Below are 13,986 nucleotides of genomic sequence, written 5' to 3'. Positions count from 1 at the left end.
GCCCTGACTCACACTGGTCCCTGCCCAAAGCCCTGACTCACACTGGTCTCTGCCCAAAGCCCTGACTCACACTGGTCCCAACCCAAAGCCCTGACTCACACTGGTCCCAACCCAAAGCCCTGACTCACACTGGTCCCAACCCAAAGCCCTGACTCACACTGGTCCCAACCCAAAGCCCGGACTCACACTGGTCCCAACCCAAAGCCCTGACTCACACTGGTCCCAACCCAAAGCCCTGACTCACACTGGTCCCAACCCAAAACCCAGACTCACACTGGTCCCAACCCAAAGCCCGGACTCACACTGGTCTCTCAACCCAAAGCCCTGACTCACACTGGTCCCTGCCCAAAGCCCTGATTCACACTGGTCCCTGCCCAAAGCCCTGACTCACACTGGTCCCAACCCAAAGCCCTGACTCACACTGGTCCCTGCCCAAAGCCCTGACTCACACTGGTCCCAGCCCAAAGCCCTGACTCACACTGGTCCCTGCCCAAAGCCCTGACTCACACTGGTCCCAACCCAAAGCCCTGACTCACACTGGTCCCAACCCAAAGCCCTGACTCACACTGGTCCCAACCCAAAGCCCTGACTCACACTGGTCCCAACCCAAAGCCCTGACTCACACTGGTCCCAACCCAAAGCCCTGACTCACACTGGTCTCTCGGCCCAAAGCCCAGACTCACACTGGTCCCTGCCCAAAGCCCTGACTCTCACTGGTCCCAACCCAAAGCCCTGACTCACACTGGTCCCTGCCCAAAGCCCTGACTCACACTGGTCCCTGCCCAAAGCCCTGACTCACACTGGTCCCAACTCTTGGCTTCTCTCATTCTCCCTCTCCCTTTTTGCTCTCCCTCCTCTCTTTCTCTCTCATTATCAGTCCCTCTTTCTCTTCCCACTTCTATTCTCTCTCTCTGTTGCTCTGTCCCGTCCTCTTTCTCTCCCTCTTTCTGGCTCTCTCAATTTCTGTCTCCTCCTCTCTCATTCTCTCACTCCTTCTAACTCTCCCACTCTCTGCCTCCCTCTCTTTCTCTATCTGTCTCTCTCCTTCTCTCTCTCTCTCCTTCCCCTCTCTCTGTACAGGTAACAAACCAGGCCAGCCCACAGTGCCTATAATGTACTGTGTGGATGTTCTGGTGGTGTTTGCCTGTACCGCGGTATAATGGTGAGACTGGAGATGATCCACGGATTGAGACTTGTAGCACATTCACGGCCTGGATTTTCATTTCTCGAGTCCCGACGGGTGAGCGTATCGGAAATCAGGTCATGATCCTGTATTTCCCATTGGTTCTCCCAGCCGGTGAAGCAGTGCAGTGTGCTTGTTCACCCGTTGCGTTAGAATTCTGCTATCTCAACATCTGAGGTCCAACGTTCTTCATGGACCCTTGCTGTGCGCAAATTGGCTGCTGCATTTCCCTACTTAACATCGGTGACTGTTTCGTTGGCTGTTAGGCCCTTTGGGACATCCTGAGGACGTGAAAGGCGCTATATAAATGCTGTGGGGTATTTTTTCTTTTAAGTAAATGAGCACGGGAATCTGGACGTCCCCAGAGAGGGAGGGACGGGTCTGTGGACACGTCCTCCCCGTAGCTCAGTCCATGCTGGGAGAAGCCAGTCTTTAGTTTGTCCTGCGCCCTCCCCTGGGGAGACCTGGGAAGTCCAAATAATGCTTTATCCTGTAAATGTAGCTGCTCCCAATCATTTATAAGGTTTCTCTTTTCACAACAGGAGTTGGTGCAGAAAACAGTTCAGCAAATAATCCATCATCGCAGCCAGTGAATTCTTCTGGCAGCTGCGCTCCCGAGGGGGCCTGGCTTGTCGTATTTGTCTCTACAAACATCCGTCGGCTGCGGTCCCCCGATAGCTTTTATATCTCAAGTTGAGGGGGAGGCGGGGGTTACACTGACCAGGGGTGACTGTCCAACAATCAACTTCATTCTAATTTAGTTTGAGAAGCAAATTCCCCCAAAAGCTTCATCCACTGGATGCTGGTCGAATGAGAGTCCCGTTGAGTGAAGAAAGAAAGGATGTATTTGCATTCCTGCAGTGCCTTTCACCACCTCAGGACACCCCCAAAGGCCCTCACAGCTGATGAAGTACTTTTGAAGTGTAGTCACTGTTGTAATGTAGGAAGCGCACAGCAAGATCCCACAAACAGCAATGTGACAACGGCCAGATCATCTGTGAAGGAAAAGGAGTTCACGCCGAGATAAAATCTTGAATAGCCTTCTTCAGCTTCACCTCCAAACCTTCCTTCAGGCCCCACAGCGATACCATCTCCCCGTTGATACGTCCCGAAGAACAAAGAGAGGCATAAACTTCTTCTCAAGATCCAGGCCGACATTCCCAGTGCCGGTACTGAGGGAGCGCTGCACCGTCGGAGCTGCCGTCTTTCAGATGAGACGTCAAACCGAGGCCCCGCCTGCCCCTCTCAGGTGGATGCAAAAGATCCCACGGCCGCTATTGGAAGAAGAGCAGGGGGAGTTCTCCCCGGTGTCCTGGGCCAAGATTTATCCCTCAACCAACATCACTAAAACAGATGATCAGGTCATTATCTCACTGATGCTTGTGGGATCTTGCTGTGCACAAATTGGCGGCCGAGTTTCCTACATTACAACAGCGACTACACTTCAAAAGTTATTCATTGGCTGTAAAGCGGTTCGGGACGTCCTGAGGATGTGAAAGGTGCTAAATTAATGCAAGTCTTTCTTTTCTTTCCTGATGTCGTTCCAGAATCAAGGAGCAGTGTGATCTGAGGAAGACAGTATTTTTCTCCTGAGATCAGTTCAACAAATTTTCCCAGAGCCGACAATTAAGGTCCTAATGTGGGCCACTTGGATCGAAAAAAATCATCTCAACTTGAGCAAAAGTATAAGATTGGGCATGTGGTTAAACCAGTTCAGCTGAGGTCTCGACAAGAGTGTCCAAACTTTGGTCTTCATGGGCCACATAGGTAGGGAGTGTCAAGAGTCACGTCTACAGTTCAAGTCCCTGCTCCCATTAATTTATCTCCAGCTGCTGATACTAACATATTTCTGGGAGTGTTTGATGGGACAATGCAGAGGGAGCTTTACTCTGTATCTAACCCTGTACCTGCCCTGGGAGTGTTTGGGACAGTGTAGAGGGAGCTTTACTCTGTATCTAACCCGTGCTGTACCTGCCCTGGGAGTGTTTGATGGGACAGTGTAGAGGGAGCTTTACTCTGTATCTAACCCTGTACCTGCCCTGGGAGTGTTTGATGGGACAGTGTAGAGGGAGCTTTACTCTGTATCTAACCCGTGCTGTACCTGCCCTGGGAGTGTTTGATGGGACAGTGTAGAGGGAGCTTTACTCTGTATCTAACCCGTGCTGTACCTGCCCTGGGAGTGTTTGATGGGACAGTGTAGAGGGAGCTTTACTCTGTATCTAACCCGTGCTGTACCTGCCCTGGGAGTGTTTGATGGGACAGTGTAGAGGGAGCTTTACTCTGTATCTAACCCGTGCTGTACCTGCCCTGGGAGTGTTTGATGCTGACACTGGGCGGCAGGATTAGGAAGTGTTCCACTCCCCGGAATTGACAAGTGAGATGAACACAAAACCTCACAGGAGAAAAACATCAAAAAAGTGAGACTTTTTCTGATAACAGACGGTTCCCCCACTGCCCCTTGGCCTCATCACTGATTCAAGTCTGGGAGTGATTGTCATTTCAACAACTTAATATCAGGGCAAAGATGGAACAGACCCTTTAAGTGACAATCCATTTATACGATTGGAGTGTTTGGCCCTAATTGCCAGTTAAATGTTTTGCCACCTTTAATTGGCACTTTGATGTTGTCACTTTCAGTTTTTAATTAGCCGGTCGTCACTTAGCTCAGACAATACTCAAACCCCTTAAAGTGGCAGTGCCCCTCGTTGTCTGTTCTTAGCTTGCTCATGACAGCGTGGATGACATACATTTTCTGTAGGGGTACTATATCATGTATAACGAGGCGACGTAGATATAAGATTAATGGTATGAGATTTAAGACAAAGGGCGGGAGAAACCTTTTCACACAGAGGGCTGTGGAATGCACCAGCAGAGTCGTCACTGAAGCAGAGGCCATGTCAACATTTAAGAATAGATTGGACAGGTGGTTGAAGCAAATGGGGAAATGGGAACAAGGGATTCGGATACTGCTTATATGGAGGATGAACACCAACACGGACAGGTTGGGCCTAATGGCCTGTTTCTGTGTTGAAATGTCGATTTAACTCGTGGTCACGATTCCTCGCTGGAGAGGGAGTGTTGTAGGATCAGCCCTGTAGTGTTATAGCCCCCACCTCTAATACCAGTACTGGCAGTGGAGGTGTCAGCCTGGATTCTGGGCTCTAAGTCTGCGGAGTGGGGCTTGAACCCATGGCCTTCTGACTGGGGAGTCGGAGGTCTCAGAGAGAGAGAGAGTGCTACCGACTGAGCCAAGGAGGCAGAGGGATAAGCAGGGAAAGGGTATCTTTTCTCTGTATAATTAAAGGGAGGCTTTCATATCAAGTCTATGAAACTTCCAGACACACTGTTCAAAGACTGGCAGTGTCCAGTTCAAAGTCAGACAGCGAGAAAGAGAATTCCTTGAATGAGGAAGAGGGACGCTCGGTGATCAGGATGTGATAACCACGTGGGATTTCAGTATCCTCGGAGTAAAGTGGCTGGACCAGCGACTGCCGCAGGGAGGGATGAAGGGATAACGGATTTCCTCGAGGTAATTGGCAGCTGGTTCTTAACTGAACAGATGAAGCGGGGAGACGGAGCAGATGCTCGATTTGATTTATGAGCTGAAACGTAACAATGTAGGAAAGAGAGAACGTGCATTTATATAGCACCTTTCACATCCTCAGGGCGCTTCACAGCCAACAAATTACTTTTGAAATGCACCCACTTTTGTTTCACAGGCAAATGCAGCAGCCACTTTGTGCACAGCAAGATCCCACAAATAACAAATGATCAGTTAATCTGTTGGTTTTTTTTTTAGCGATGTTGATTGAAGGAGGAATGTTGGCCCAGGACGCTGGGAGAACTCCCCCTGCTCTTCCTCCAATAGTGTCGTGGGATCTTTAACATCCGCCTGGACAGGCAGACATAAAGACGGCACCTCCGACAGTGCAGTATTCCTCGGGAGTGTCAGTCTGGTTTATGCTGTCGTCTGTGGAGTGGGGCTTGAACTCATAATCTTCGAGCTAAGAGCAGAGAGTGCTACCCGCAGAGCCAAATTGTCCTTAGTAACAAACAGCTTCGTTTATTTGTATGAAATTCCTTGTCCACTCTTGTAATGCCGAGCGTTGGCCCATTTATTTTAAACATGCTAGGTCCTTCGTTAAAATGGATTTCCCTAAACAGGCCTCGGTTTAACATCTCATCTGGAAGACGGCGCCTTCGACAGTGCAGCACTCCCTCAGTACCTGCACTGTCGGAGGTGCCGTCTTACGGATGAGACGTTAAACCGAGGCCCCGTCTGCCCCTCTCAGGTGGACGTAAAAGATCCCACGGCCACTATTTCGAGGAAGAGCAGGGGGGAGTCCTCCCCGGTGTCCTGGGGCCAATATTTATCCCTCAACCAACATCACTAAAACAGATTATCTGGTCATTTATCACATTGCTGTTTGTGGGATCTTGCTGTGCGCAAATTGGCTGCCGCGTTTCCTACATTGCAACAGTGACTACACTTCAAAAGTATTTCACTGTCGGTAAAGCGCTTTGGGACATCCTGAGATTTGAAAGACGCTGAATAAATGCAAGTCTTTCTTTCTCTCATTGAACTGGAGTGTCGGCCTAGATTACAGGCTCAAGTCCCTGGAACAGGGCCCCAATCTGCTGACTCAGAGGGGATAGGGCTGCCAACTGGGCCAAGGCTAACACACCAGGAAGGTTGGGGACTTGAGTTGGTTGAGTAACTGAGGGCCAGCAGATTCTGGATGCTCAGCCTTCCATCTGCCTGAGGTGGATAATAAGAGGCCCTGGGGGGTGACTGGAGAACAGGGGGCTGTTGTTGCGGGGATGGGGGGGGGGGGGGGGCTACTGAGCAGTGTAACCACGGGGTCCATAAGGTGGTTGTAGGGCCTCGTCATCGGGACCCCGACCCTGCGCGCCCGATTGAGTTGATCTCGCCCCGTGTTATGCGGTCGGCTTGCCACCAGAGTAACGATGGCACTCGCAGCACATGATGCACCAGGAATAGGGTCACCAACCCTCTCCAGGGCTTGTCCTGGAGTCTTCAGGAATTAAAGGCTAATCTCCAGGACTCTGCCATGAGCAAACCCGGGAGAAAATTCATAGGGGCGTTAAAAAAAACTGTGATCTTTTTCATTGTCTCGGAACATTGTCATTTTATTAGACATAAAAATATTGGAGGCTGGATTAAAAAGCTGTTTGACTGACAGTCAAGCCTCATCCAATCGGGTAATTGAGAGTCTGTTCGCCATCCAATCGGCGTGGGAATATGGGACGCTGCAATGATTGACGTGTTGGGCGGCCAATGGCGGAGGTGTGGGGGGGCGGGGTGGTTGGGGGCTGGAGGTCATGTGATAAAACTCCAGGAATACGTCCAACCAGCGTTGGCGACCCCTCTAACTGGGGAGGGCGGGTTTTTCCGCACGCAAATGGCCGTTGGCGCCCACAAGTTGTCCGGGGAGGCTGGTGCTGACTGAGATCGGCCTTGTTAGGGCCCAGCGGTCGAAGGACAAGCAGGCCTGGGTGGCCCAGCCCTCAGTGACGGCCGTGCAGGGAAAGCTCTCACCTTCTGCATCCATTAATGGACGCCTCGCGACCGGGCCGCTGCTCAGGCCCTCGGCCATGTTTTGGGCCTCATTGACAGACATTCCAGGACCTGAAGGACCTCTAACTCAGACTTTGGGTGGGCTCTGGGCACTGACTGGGTTTCAGCTCCACACTCGGGGGTGGGGAGGAGCACTGGGCGCTCCGTAGGTCTCTACGCCCGTTAACGCAGGGAGCCGGTACCCAGTGCCCTTTAGAACAAGGGCCATCAGTTTACTCAGTATCTGCCCAGTATCCTTTGGACCATTTGGCAATGGTGGGTGACCCAGTAGGGATTCCTGCTCATTCGAGACTAAGTTCTGTGTGTGTGAGTTCTCTCTCTTGTCTCATTGCTCTTGGCACCATCCCGCCCCTGGATCATAGACACAGGACAATCCCTTCCCCTTTACATAGACATATCCATGTAGGTAGAGGCACAGTTAAAGGGCTCCAGAAAGAAACACAGAGGCACGAAAAATGGTGTTCGTCTTGGTACAAGTCTGGACAAGGCTTGTCATCTGATAGGAGATGTGTCTCTCACCTCCAGACTTAGTATCTTTATTTTATCAGCACTGTTGTAATCAGGGATCCTCTATAAACAGTCATAGAATCATATAGCCAGTCGGCCCATCGTGTCTGTGCTATCCAATTAGTCCCACTCCCCCTGCCTTTTCCCCATAGCTCTGCAAAATTTTTCTTTTTCAAGTATTTATCCAATTCCCTTTTGAAAGTTATTATTGAATCTGCTTCCACCGCCCTTTCAGGCAGCGCATTCCAGATCATCACAACTCGCTGCGTAAAAAAATTCTCCTCATCTCCCCCTCTGGCTCTTTCACCAATTATCTTAAATCTGTGTCCTCTGGTTACCGACCCTCCTGCCAGTGGAAACAGTTTCTCCTTATTTACTCTGTCAAAACCCCTCATGATTTTGAACACCTCGATTAAATCTCCCCTTAACCTTCTCTGCTCGAAGGAGAACAACCCCAGCTTCTCCAGTCTCTCCGCATAACTGAATTCCTCTTGTGTCTTTGTCCCTTCTTATCTCCAAATCCCCCAACCCGTCCCACACGTGCATCTTCCCCACTGCATGTTGACATCAAGGACTCCTCGCACTGTCTCCTGCTCTGACTCATTCTCTCGGAGGGCCTCCAAACTGTGGGACTCCTCACTACCCTTCCACCCCGCAGTCTACAGGCTTTTAAAACCCAAGTTTGGTGTCACCTAGTCACCAGTTCTTATCGATCTTATGTCCTACTGGTTTCAACCTTGGCAATGTTCTCCTCGATCCGTCATCTAGGCGTCTCAATTTTTTTTAAAAATACAATGACAGATGCAAATGTGGACAGAATCGCAATCAAAGTAGCCTGGACAGACCTGGAGGAATCAGATATTTGGTCTCCTCATCGACTTAGCTGGTCGAGCGACCGACTTTCTGTACCTCTGCTGCCACCCTGTGCTTTAATGAGGCATTGCACAACATCAAAGACAGAACATGCATTTATATAGCGTCTTTCAGGACCTCATGATGTCCCAAAGCACTTTACAGCCAATGAAGTACTTTTTGAAGAGTGGCCACTGTTGTAATCTAGGAAGCACAGCAGCCAATTTGCACACAGCAAGATCCCACAAACAGTGATGAGATAATGACCAGAGAATCTGTTTTAGTGATAAATATTGGCCCCCTTGCTCTTCTTCGAAGAAGAGTGCCGAGGGATCTCAAGGTCAGACAGGTCCTCGGTTTAACGTCCCGTCGGAAAGACAGCACCTCCGACAGTGCAGCACCCCCTCAGTACCGCATTGGGAGTGTCAGCCTGGATTATGCGCTCAAGTCTCTGGAGTGGGACTTGAACCCACAACCTTCTGACTCGGAGGTGAGAGAGTGATACCCACCGAGCCACGGCTGACGACTGCAGTTCTGGAACACTTTCCTTTGGTCGTTGTTCCCAGGAGTTTTTGCAACAGCCCAAGTGCCGTGGCCAGCTTTCCTTCTCCAAAGGACACCAGTGAACCAGTTGGGTTTTTACAATAATCCGACTGCTTCATGATCACTATTATTGATATTTCTAATTTATTCTTTAGCTGAATTCAAATTCTCAAACAGCCACGGTGGGATCTGAACTCACGGTTCTCTGCATTATTATTTCAGACCGCTGGATTACTAGTCCTGTAACATAATCACTACACTATCATACCCATAATTAATTGGTTGGAAAAGATTGGCAGATCAAAGAACGGACCAGCAGTGGGAGATATTTAAATATAAGATGGGTCAGAGATATTGGAACGTTAAATTCTAGAGGACGCGGGGCTGTCTTGTCCATCTTCCCTGCTCCCCTGCTCATTGTCCCTGATGATGAGGGGCCGATTCCAATCGATTCATTAGAACATGGAACGATTTATCACATGGGGCTATTGAGAGAGAGAGAGAGACTAGAACATCGAATGAATAGGTATTTGAAAGGGAAGAAAATTACGTCGACGGTGCCTAGGTTCGCTCCGTCGGGAGGAGACGGGATACTGGAAGACGGAACGTTGCCTCGTTACCGCCCCCGTTCCCGCCTGCCGCCATTTTCCTGGGGCCCTCAGCATCCCAGGCGCCCGCCTGTTTGAGGCAGGAGAGTCATTCCACCACATTCCCGGACCACGGGAACCTTCTCCTCTTCACCACATTTTCCACCCTTCTCTCCCCCTCTGCTATTCTGCTGTAACCTCCCCTGGATCCATCTTTTGTATCCCATTATCACCTCCTTTTGCCCTGCACCAACATCACTTTTGTCTTCTCGTCATTTCTGCCCCCCACCCCATCACCGACTTTTCCCTTTTATTCTTTCCTTGCCCCCTATCCCCTGTACCTGTACTTGCTTAAAAGCTGTTAAACCTCTAACATCTTCCAGTTCTGATGAAAGGTCTTCGATCTGAAATATTAACTCTGTTTTTCTCTCTCCACAGATGCTGCCTGACCATTTTTTTTATTTATTTGTTCACGGGATGTGGGCGTCGTTGGCGAGGCCAGCATTTATTGCCCATCCCTAATTGCCCTTGAGAAGGTGGTGGTGAGCCGCCTTCTTGAACCACTGCAGTCCGTGTGGTGAAGGTTCTCCCACAGTGCTGTTAGGAAGGGAGTTCCAGGATTTTGACCCAGCATCGATGAAGGAACGGCCGATATATTTCCAAGCCGGGATGGTGTGTGACTTGGAGGGGAACGTGCAGGTGGTGTTGTTCCCATGTACCTGCTGCTCTTGTCCTTCTAGGCGGTAGAGGTCGCGGGTTTGGGAGGTGCTGTCGAAGAAGCCTTGGCGAGTTGCTGCAGTGCATCCTGTGGATGGTACACACTGCAGCCACTGTGCACCGGTGGTGAAGGGAGTGAATGTTTAGGGTGGTGGATGGGGTGCCAATCAAGCGAGCTGCTTTGTCCTGGATGGTGTCTAGCTTCTTGAGTGTTGTTGGAGCTGCACTCATCCAGGCAAGTGGAGAGTATTCCATCACACTCCTGACTTGTGCCTTGTAGATGGTGGAAAGGCTTTGGGGAGTCAGGAGGTGAGTCACTTGCTGCAGAATACCCAGCTCTGACCTGCCCTTGTAGCCACAGTATTCATATGGCTGGTCCAGTTAAGTTTGTGGTCAATGGTGACCCCCAGGATGTTGATGGTGGAGGATTCGGCGATGGTAATGCCGTTGAATGTCAAGGGGAGGTGGTTAGACTCTCTCTTGTTGGAGATGGTCATTGCCTGGCACTTATCTGGCGTGAATGTTACTTGCCACTTATCAGCCCAAGCCTAGATGTTGTCCAGGTTTTGCTGCATGCGGGCTCGGACTGCTTCATTATTTGAGGGGTTGCGAATGGAACTGAACACTGTGCATTCATCAGCGAACATCCCCATTTCTGACCTTATGATGGAGGGAAGGTCATTGATGAAGCAGCTGAAGATGGTTGGGCCTAGGACACTGCCCTGAGGAACTCCTGCAGCAATGCCCTGGGGCTGAGATGATTGGCCTCCAACAACCACTACCATCTTCCTTTGTGCCAGGTATGACTCCAGCCACTGGAGAGTTTTCCCCCTGATTCCCATTGACTTAAATTTTACGAGGGCTCCTTGGTGCCACACTCGGTCAAATGCTGCCTTGATGTCAAGGGCAGTCACTCTCACCTCACCTCTGGAATTCAGCTCTTTTGTCCATGTTTGGACCAAGGCTGTAATGAGGTCTGGAGCCGAGTGGTCCTGGCGGAACCCAAACTGAGCATCGGTGAGCAGGTTATTGGTGAGTAAGTGCCGCTTGATAGCACTGTCGACGACACCTTCCATCACTTTGCTGATGATTGAGAGTAGACTGATGGGGCAGTAATTGGCCGGATTGGATTTGTCCTGCTTTTTGTGGACAACACCTGCTGAGTGTTTCCAGCATTTTCTGTTTTTATTTCAGATTTCCAGCATCTTGCTTTTTGTATTTTGTATTTTGTATCTTGTATTTTGCTTTTGTTCTTCATTGACTGTGAGGAGCTGCAGGATGTCCTGAGGCTAGGAAAGTTGCTATATAAATGGAAGCTCTTTCTTTTCAGATGGGAAATGCTGAACAATTCAGCTCATCGTACCTGGTCCTTTAAACCTGGGAGGGAATTCCAGAACTTAGGACCTATCAATGGTGGGGCCAAGGGAATCGGGGATGCACAAGAGGTCAGAATTGGACTCCTGGGAGTCTCTCTTTCAGTCGATGTGAATTACTGGAGATTAATTTTGACTCAAGACTTTATCAACCCTTTCACCCAGAAATAGTGTTTCAGTGGGATCACTATTGTTTCAGTGAGACATTGTTTTACATACTTTTACCAATCATTTCAATCATTAACTGAAAAGGACCATGACACACATTCCCACCAGGGGGAAAGGAAGGGCATTCAAAGTTCGAGCTCCCTGGATGACCAAAGATATAGAGATTAAAATGAAACAGAAAAAGGAGGCTTATGACAAATGTAAGGTTCATAATACAGTAGAGAATCAAGCTGAAGACAGAAAGTACAGAGGAGATCTAAAAAAGGGAATAGAAGGGGCAAAGAGAGAGTATCAGAATAGATTAGTGGCTAACGTAAAAGGAAACCCAAAAGTCTTTTATAAACCTATAAATAGTAAAAGGGTAGTCAAAGGAAGGTTGGGGCCAATTAGAGACCAAAAAGGAGATCTTCTTGTGGAGACAGGGATACTAAATGAATACTTTGCATCCGCCTTCACTAGAGACGAGAATTGTAGCAGTAAAGGAGGAGGTAGTAGTGATATTGGATAGGATAAAAATAGATAAAGAGGAGGTACTTAATAAGTTGGCAGTAGTCAAAGTAGAAAAGTCACTTGGTCCGGATGGGTCGCATCCCAGGTTACTGAAGGAAGTAAGGGTGGAAATTGCGGAGGCTCTGGCCACAATTTTCCAATCCTCCTTAGAAATGGGGATGGTGGGAGGACTGGAGAATTGTAAATGTTCAAAAAGGGGGAGAGGGATAAACCCGGCAATTACAGGCCAGTCAGCCTGTGGTGGAGAAACTTTTAGAGACAATAATCCATGATAAAAGTGGTGCATGGTTGTTTTTCAGACTGGATGGAAGTATACAGTGGTGTTCCCCAGGGGTCAGTGTTAGGACCACTGCTCTTTTTGATATACATTAATGACCTGGACTTGGGTATTCAGTGCAAAATTTCAAAGTTTGCAGATGACACAAGACTCAGAAATGTTGTAAACAATGAGGACAATAATAACAGACTTCAGGAGGACATTACAGACTGGTGAAATGGGCAGACGCATGGCAGATGAAATTTAACGCAGAGAAGAGTGAAGTGATACATTTTGGTAGGAAGAATGAGGAGAGGCAAAATAAACTAAATGGTACAATTTTAACGGGGGTGCAGGAACAGAGAGACCTGGGGGTGTATGTACACAAATCTTTGAAGGTGGCAGGACAGGTTGAGAAGGCTGTTAAAAAAGCATACAGGATCCTGGGCTTTATTAATAGAGACATAGTACAAACGCAAGGACGCTATGCTTATAAAACACTGGTTAGGCCTCAGCTGGAGTATTGTGTCCAATTCTGGGACTCACACTTTAGGAAGGATGTCAAGGCCTTAGAGAGGGTGCAGAGGAGATTTACTAGAATGGTGCCAGGGATGACGGACTTCAGTTATGTGGAGAGACTGGAGAAGCTGGGGTTGTTCTCTTTAGAGCAGAGAAGGTTAAGGGGAGATTTAATAGCGGTGTTCAAAATTATGAGGGGTTTTGATAGAGTAAATAAGGAGAAACTGTTTCCAGTGGCAGAAGGGTCGGTGACCAGAGGACACAGATTTAAGGTAATTGGCAAAAGAGCCAGAGGCGACATGAGGAAATTGTTCTTTACGCAGCGAGTTGTTATGATCTGGAACGCACTGCCTGAAAGGGCGGTGGAAGCAGATTCAATAGTAACTTTCAAAAGGGAATTGGATAAATACATGAAGGGAAAAAAAAATACAGGGCTATGGGGAAAGAGCAGGGGAGTGGGACTGATTGGATTAGCTCTTTCAAAGTGCCGGCACAGGCACGATGGGCCGAATGGCCTCCTTCTGTGCTGTATCATTCTATGATTGTAAGGTGAATTCTCTGGCTGTTAAAGTTATAGCCCAGTGTATTTAGCAATGTCCAGGAAACAAAATCACCTCCAAGTTCCCCTCCAAGTCCCACACTGTCCTGACTTGGACATACATTGCTATTTCACAGCCCTCCGAGTACTCTGTGTTCCTCCAATTCTGGCCTCTTGCGCATCCCCGATTTCCATCGCTCCACCATTGGCTGTCGTGCCTTCAGCTGCCTGGGCCCTAAGCTCTGGAATTCCCTCCCTAAACCTCTCCGTCTCTCTCTCCTCCTTTAAGACGCACCGTAAAAACTACCTCTTTGACCAAGCTTTTGTTCACCTGTCCTAATATCTCCTTATGTGGCTCGGTGTCAAATTTTGTTTGATAATCGCTCCTGTGAAGCGCCTTGGGACATTTTACTACGTTAAAGGCGCTATATAAATGCAAGTTGTTGTAGTAAGTTGTGGAATTCCCTCCCTAAACCTCTGCGCCTCTCTCTCCTCCTTTAAGACACTCCTTAAAATCCACCTTTGTGACCATGCAGCTGTCCTAATATCTCTTTATGTATCTCTTTTACCGACCCCTTCACCCACCCACTCCCCCTCCATTTCGTCTGATTCCGCTCCTGTGAAGCGCCTTTGG

The sequence above is a fragment of the Heptranchias perlo genome, chromosome 43 (genome assembly GCF_035084215.1).
Source record: "Heptranchias perlo isolate sHepPer1 chromosome 43, sHepPer1.hap1, whole genome shotgun sequence".
Taxonomy (NCBI): Eukaryota; Metazoa; Chordata; class Chondrichthyes; order Hexanchiformes; family Hexanchidae; genus Heptranchias; species Heptranchias perlo.
This window is presented reverse-complemented; position numbering follows the sequence as displayed.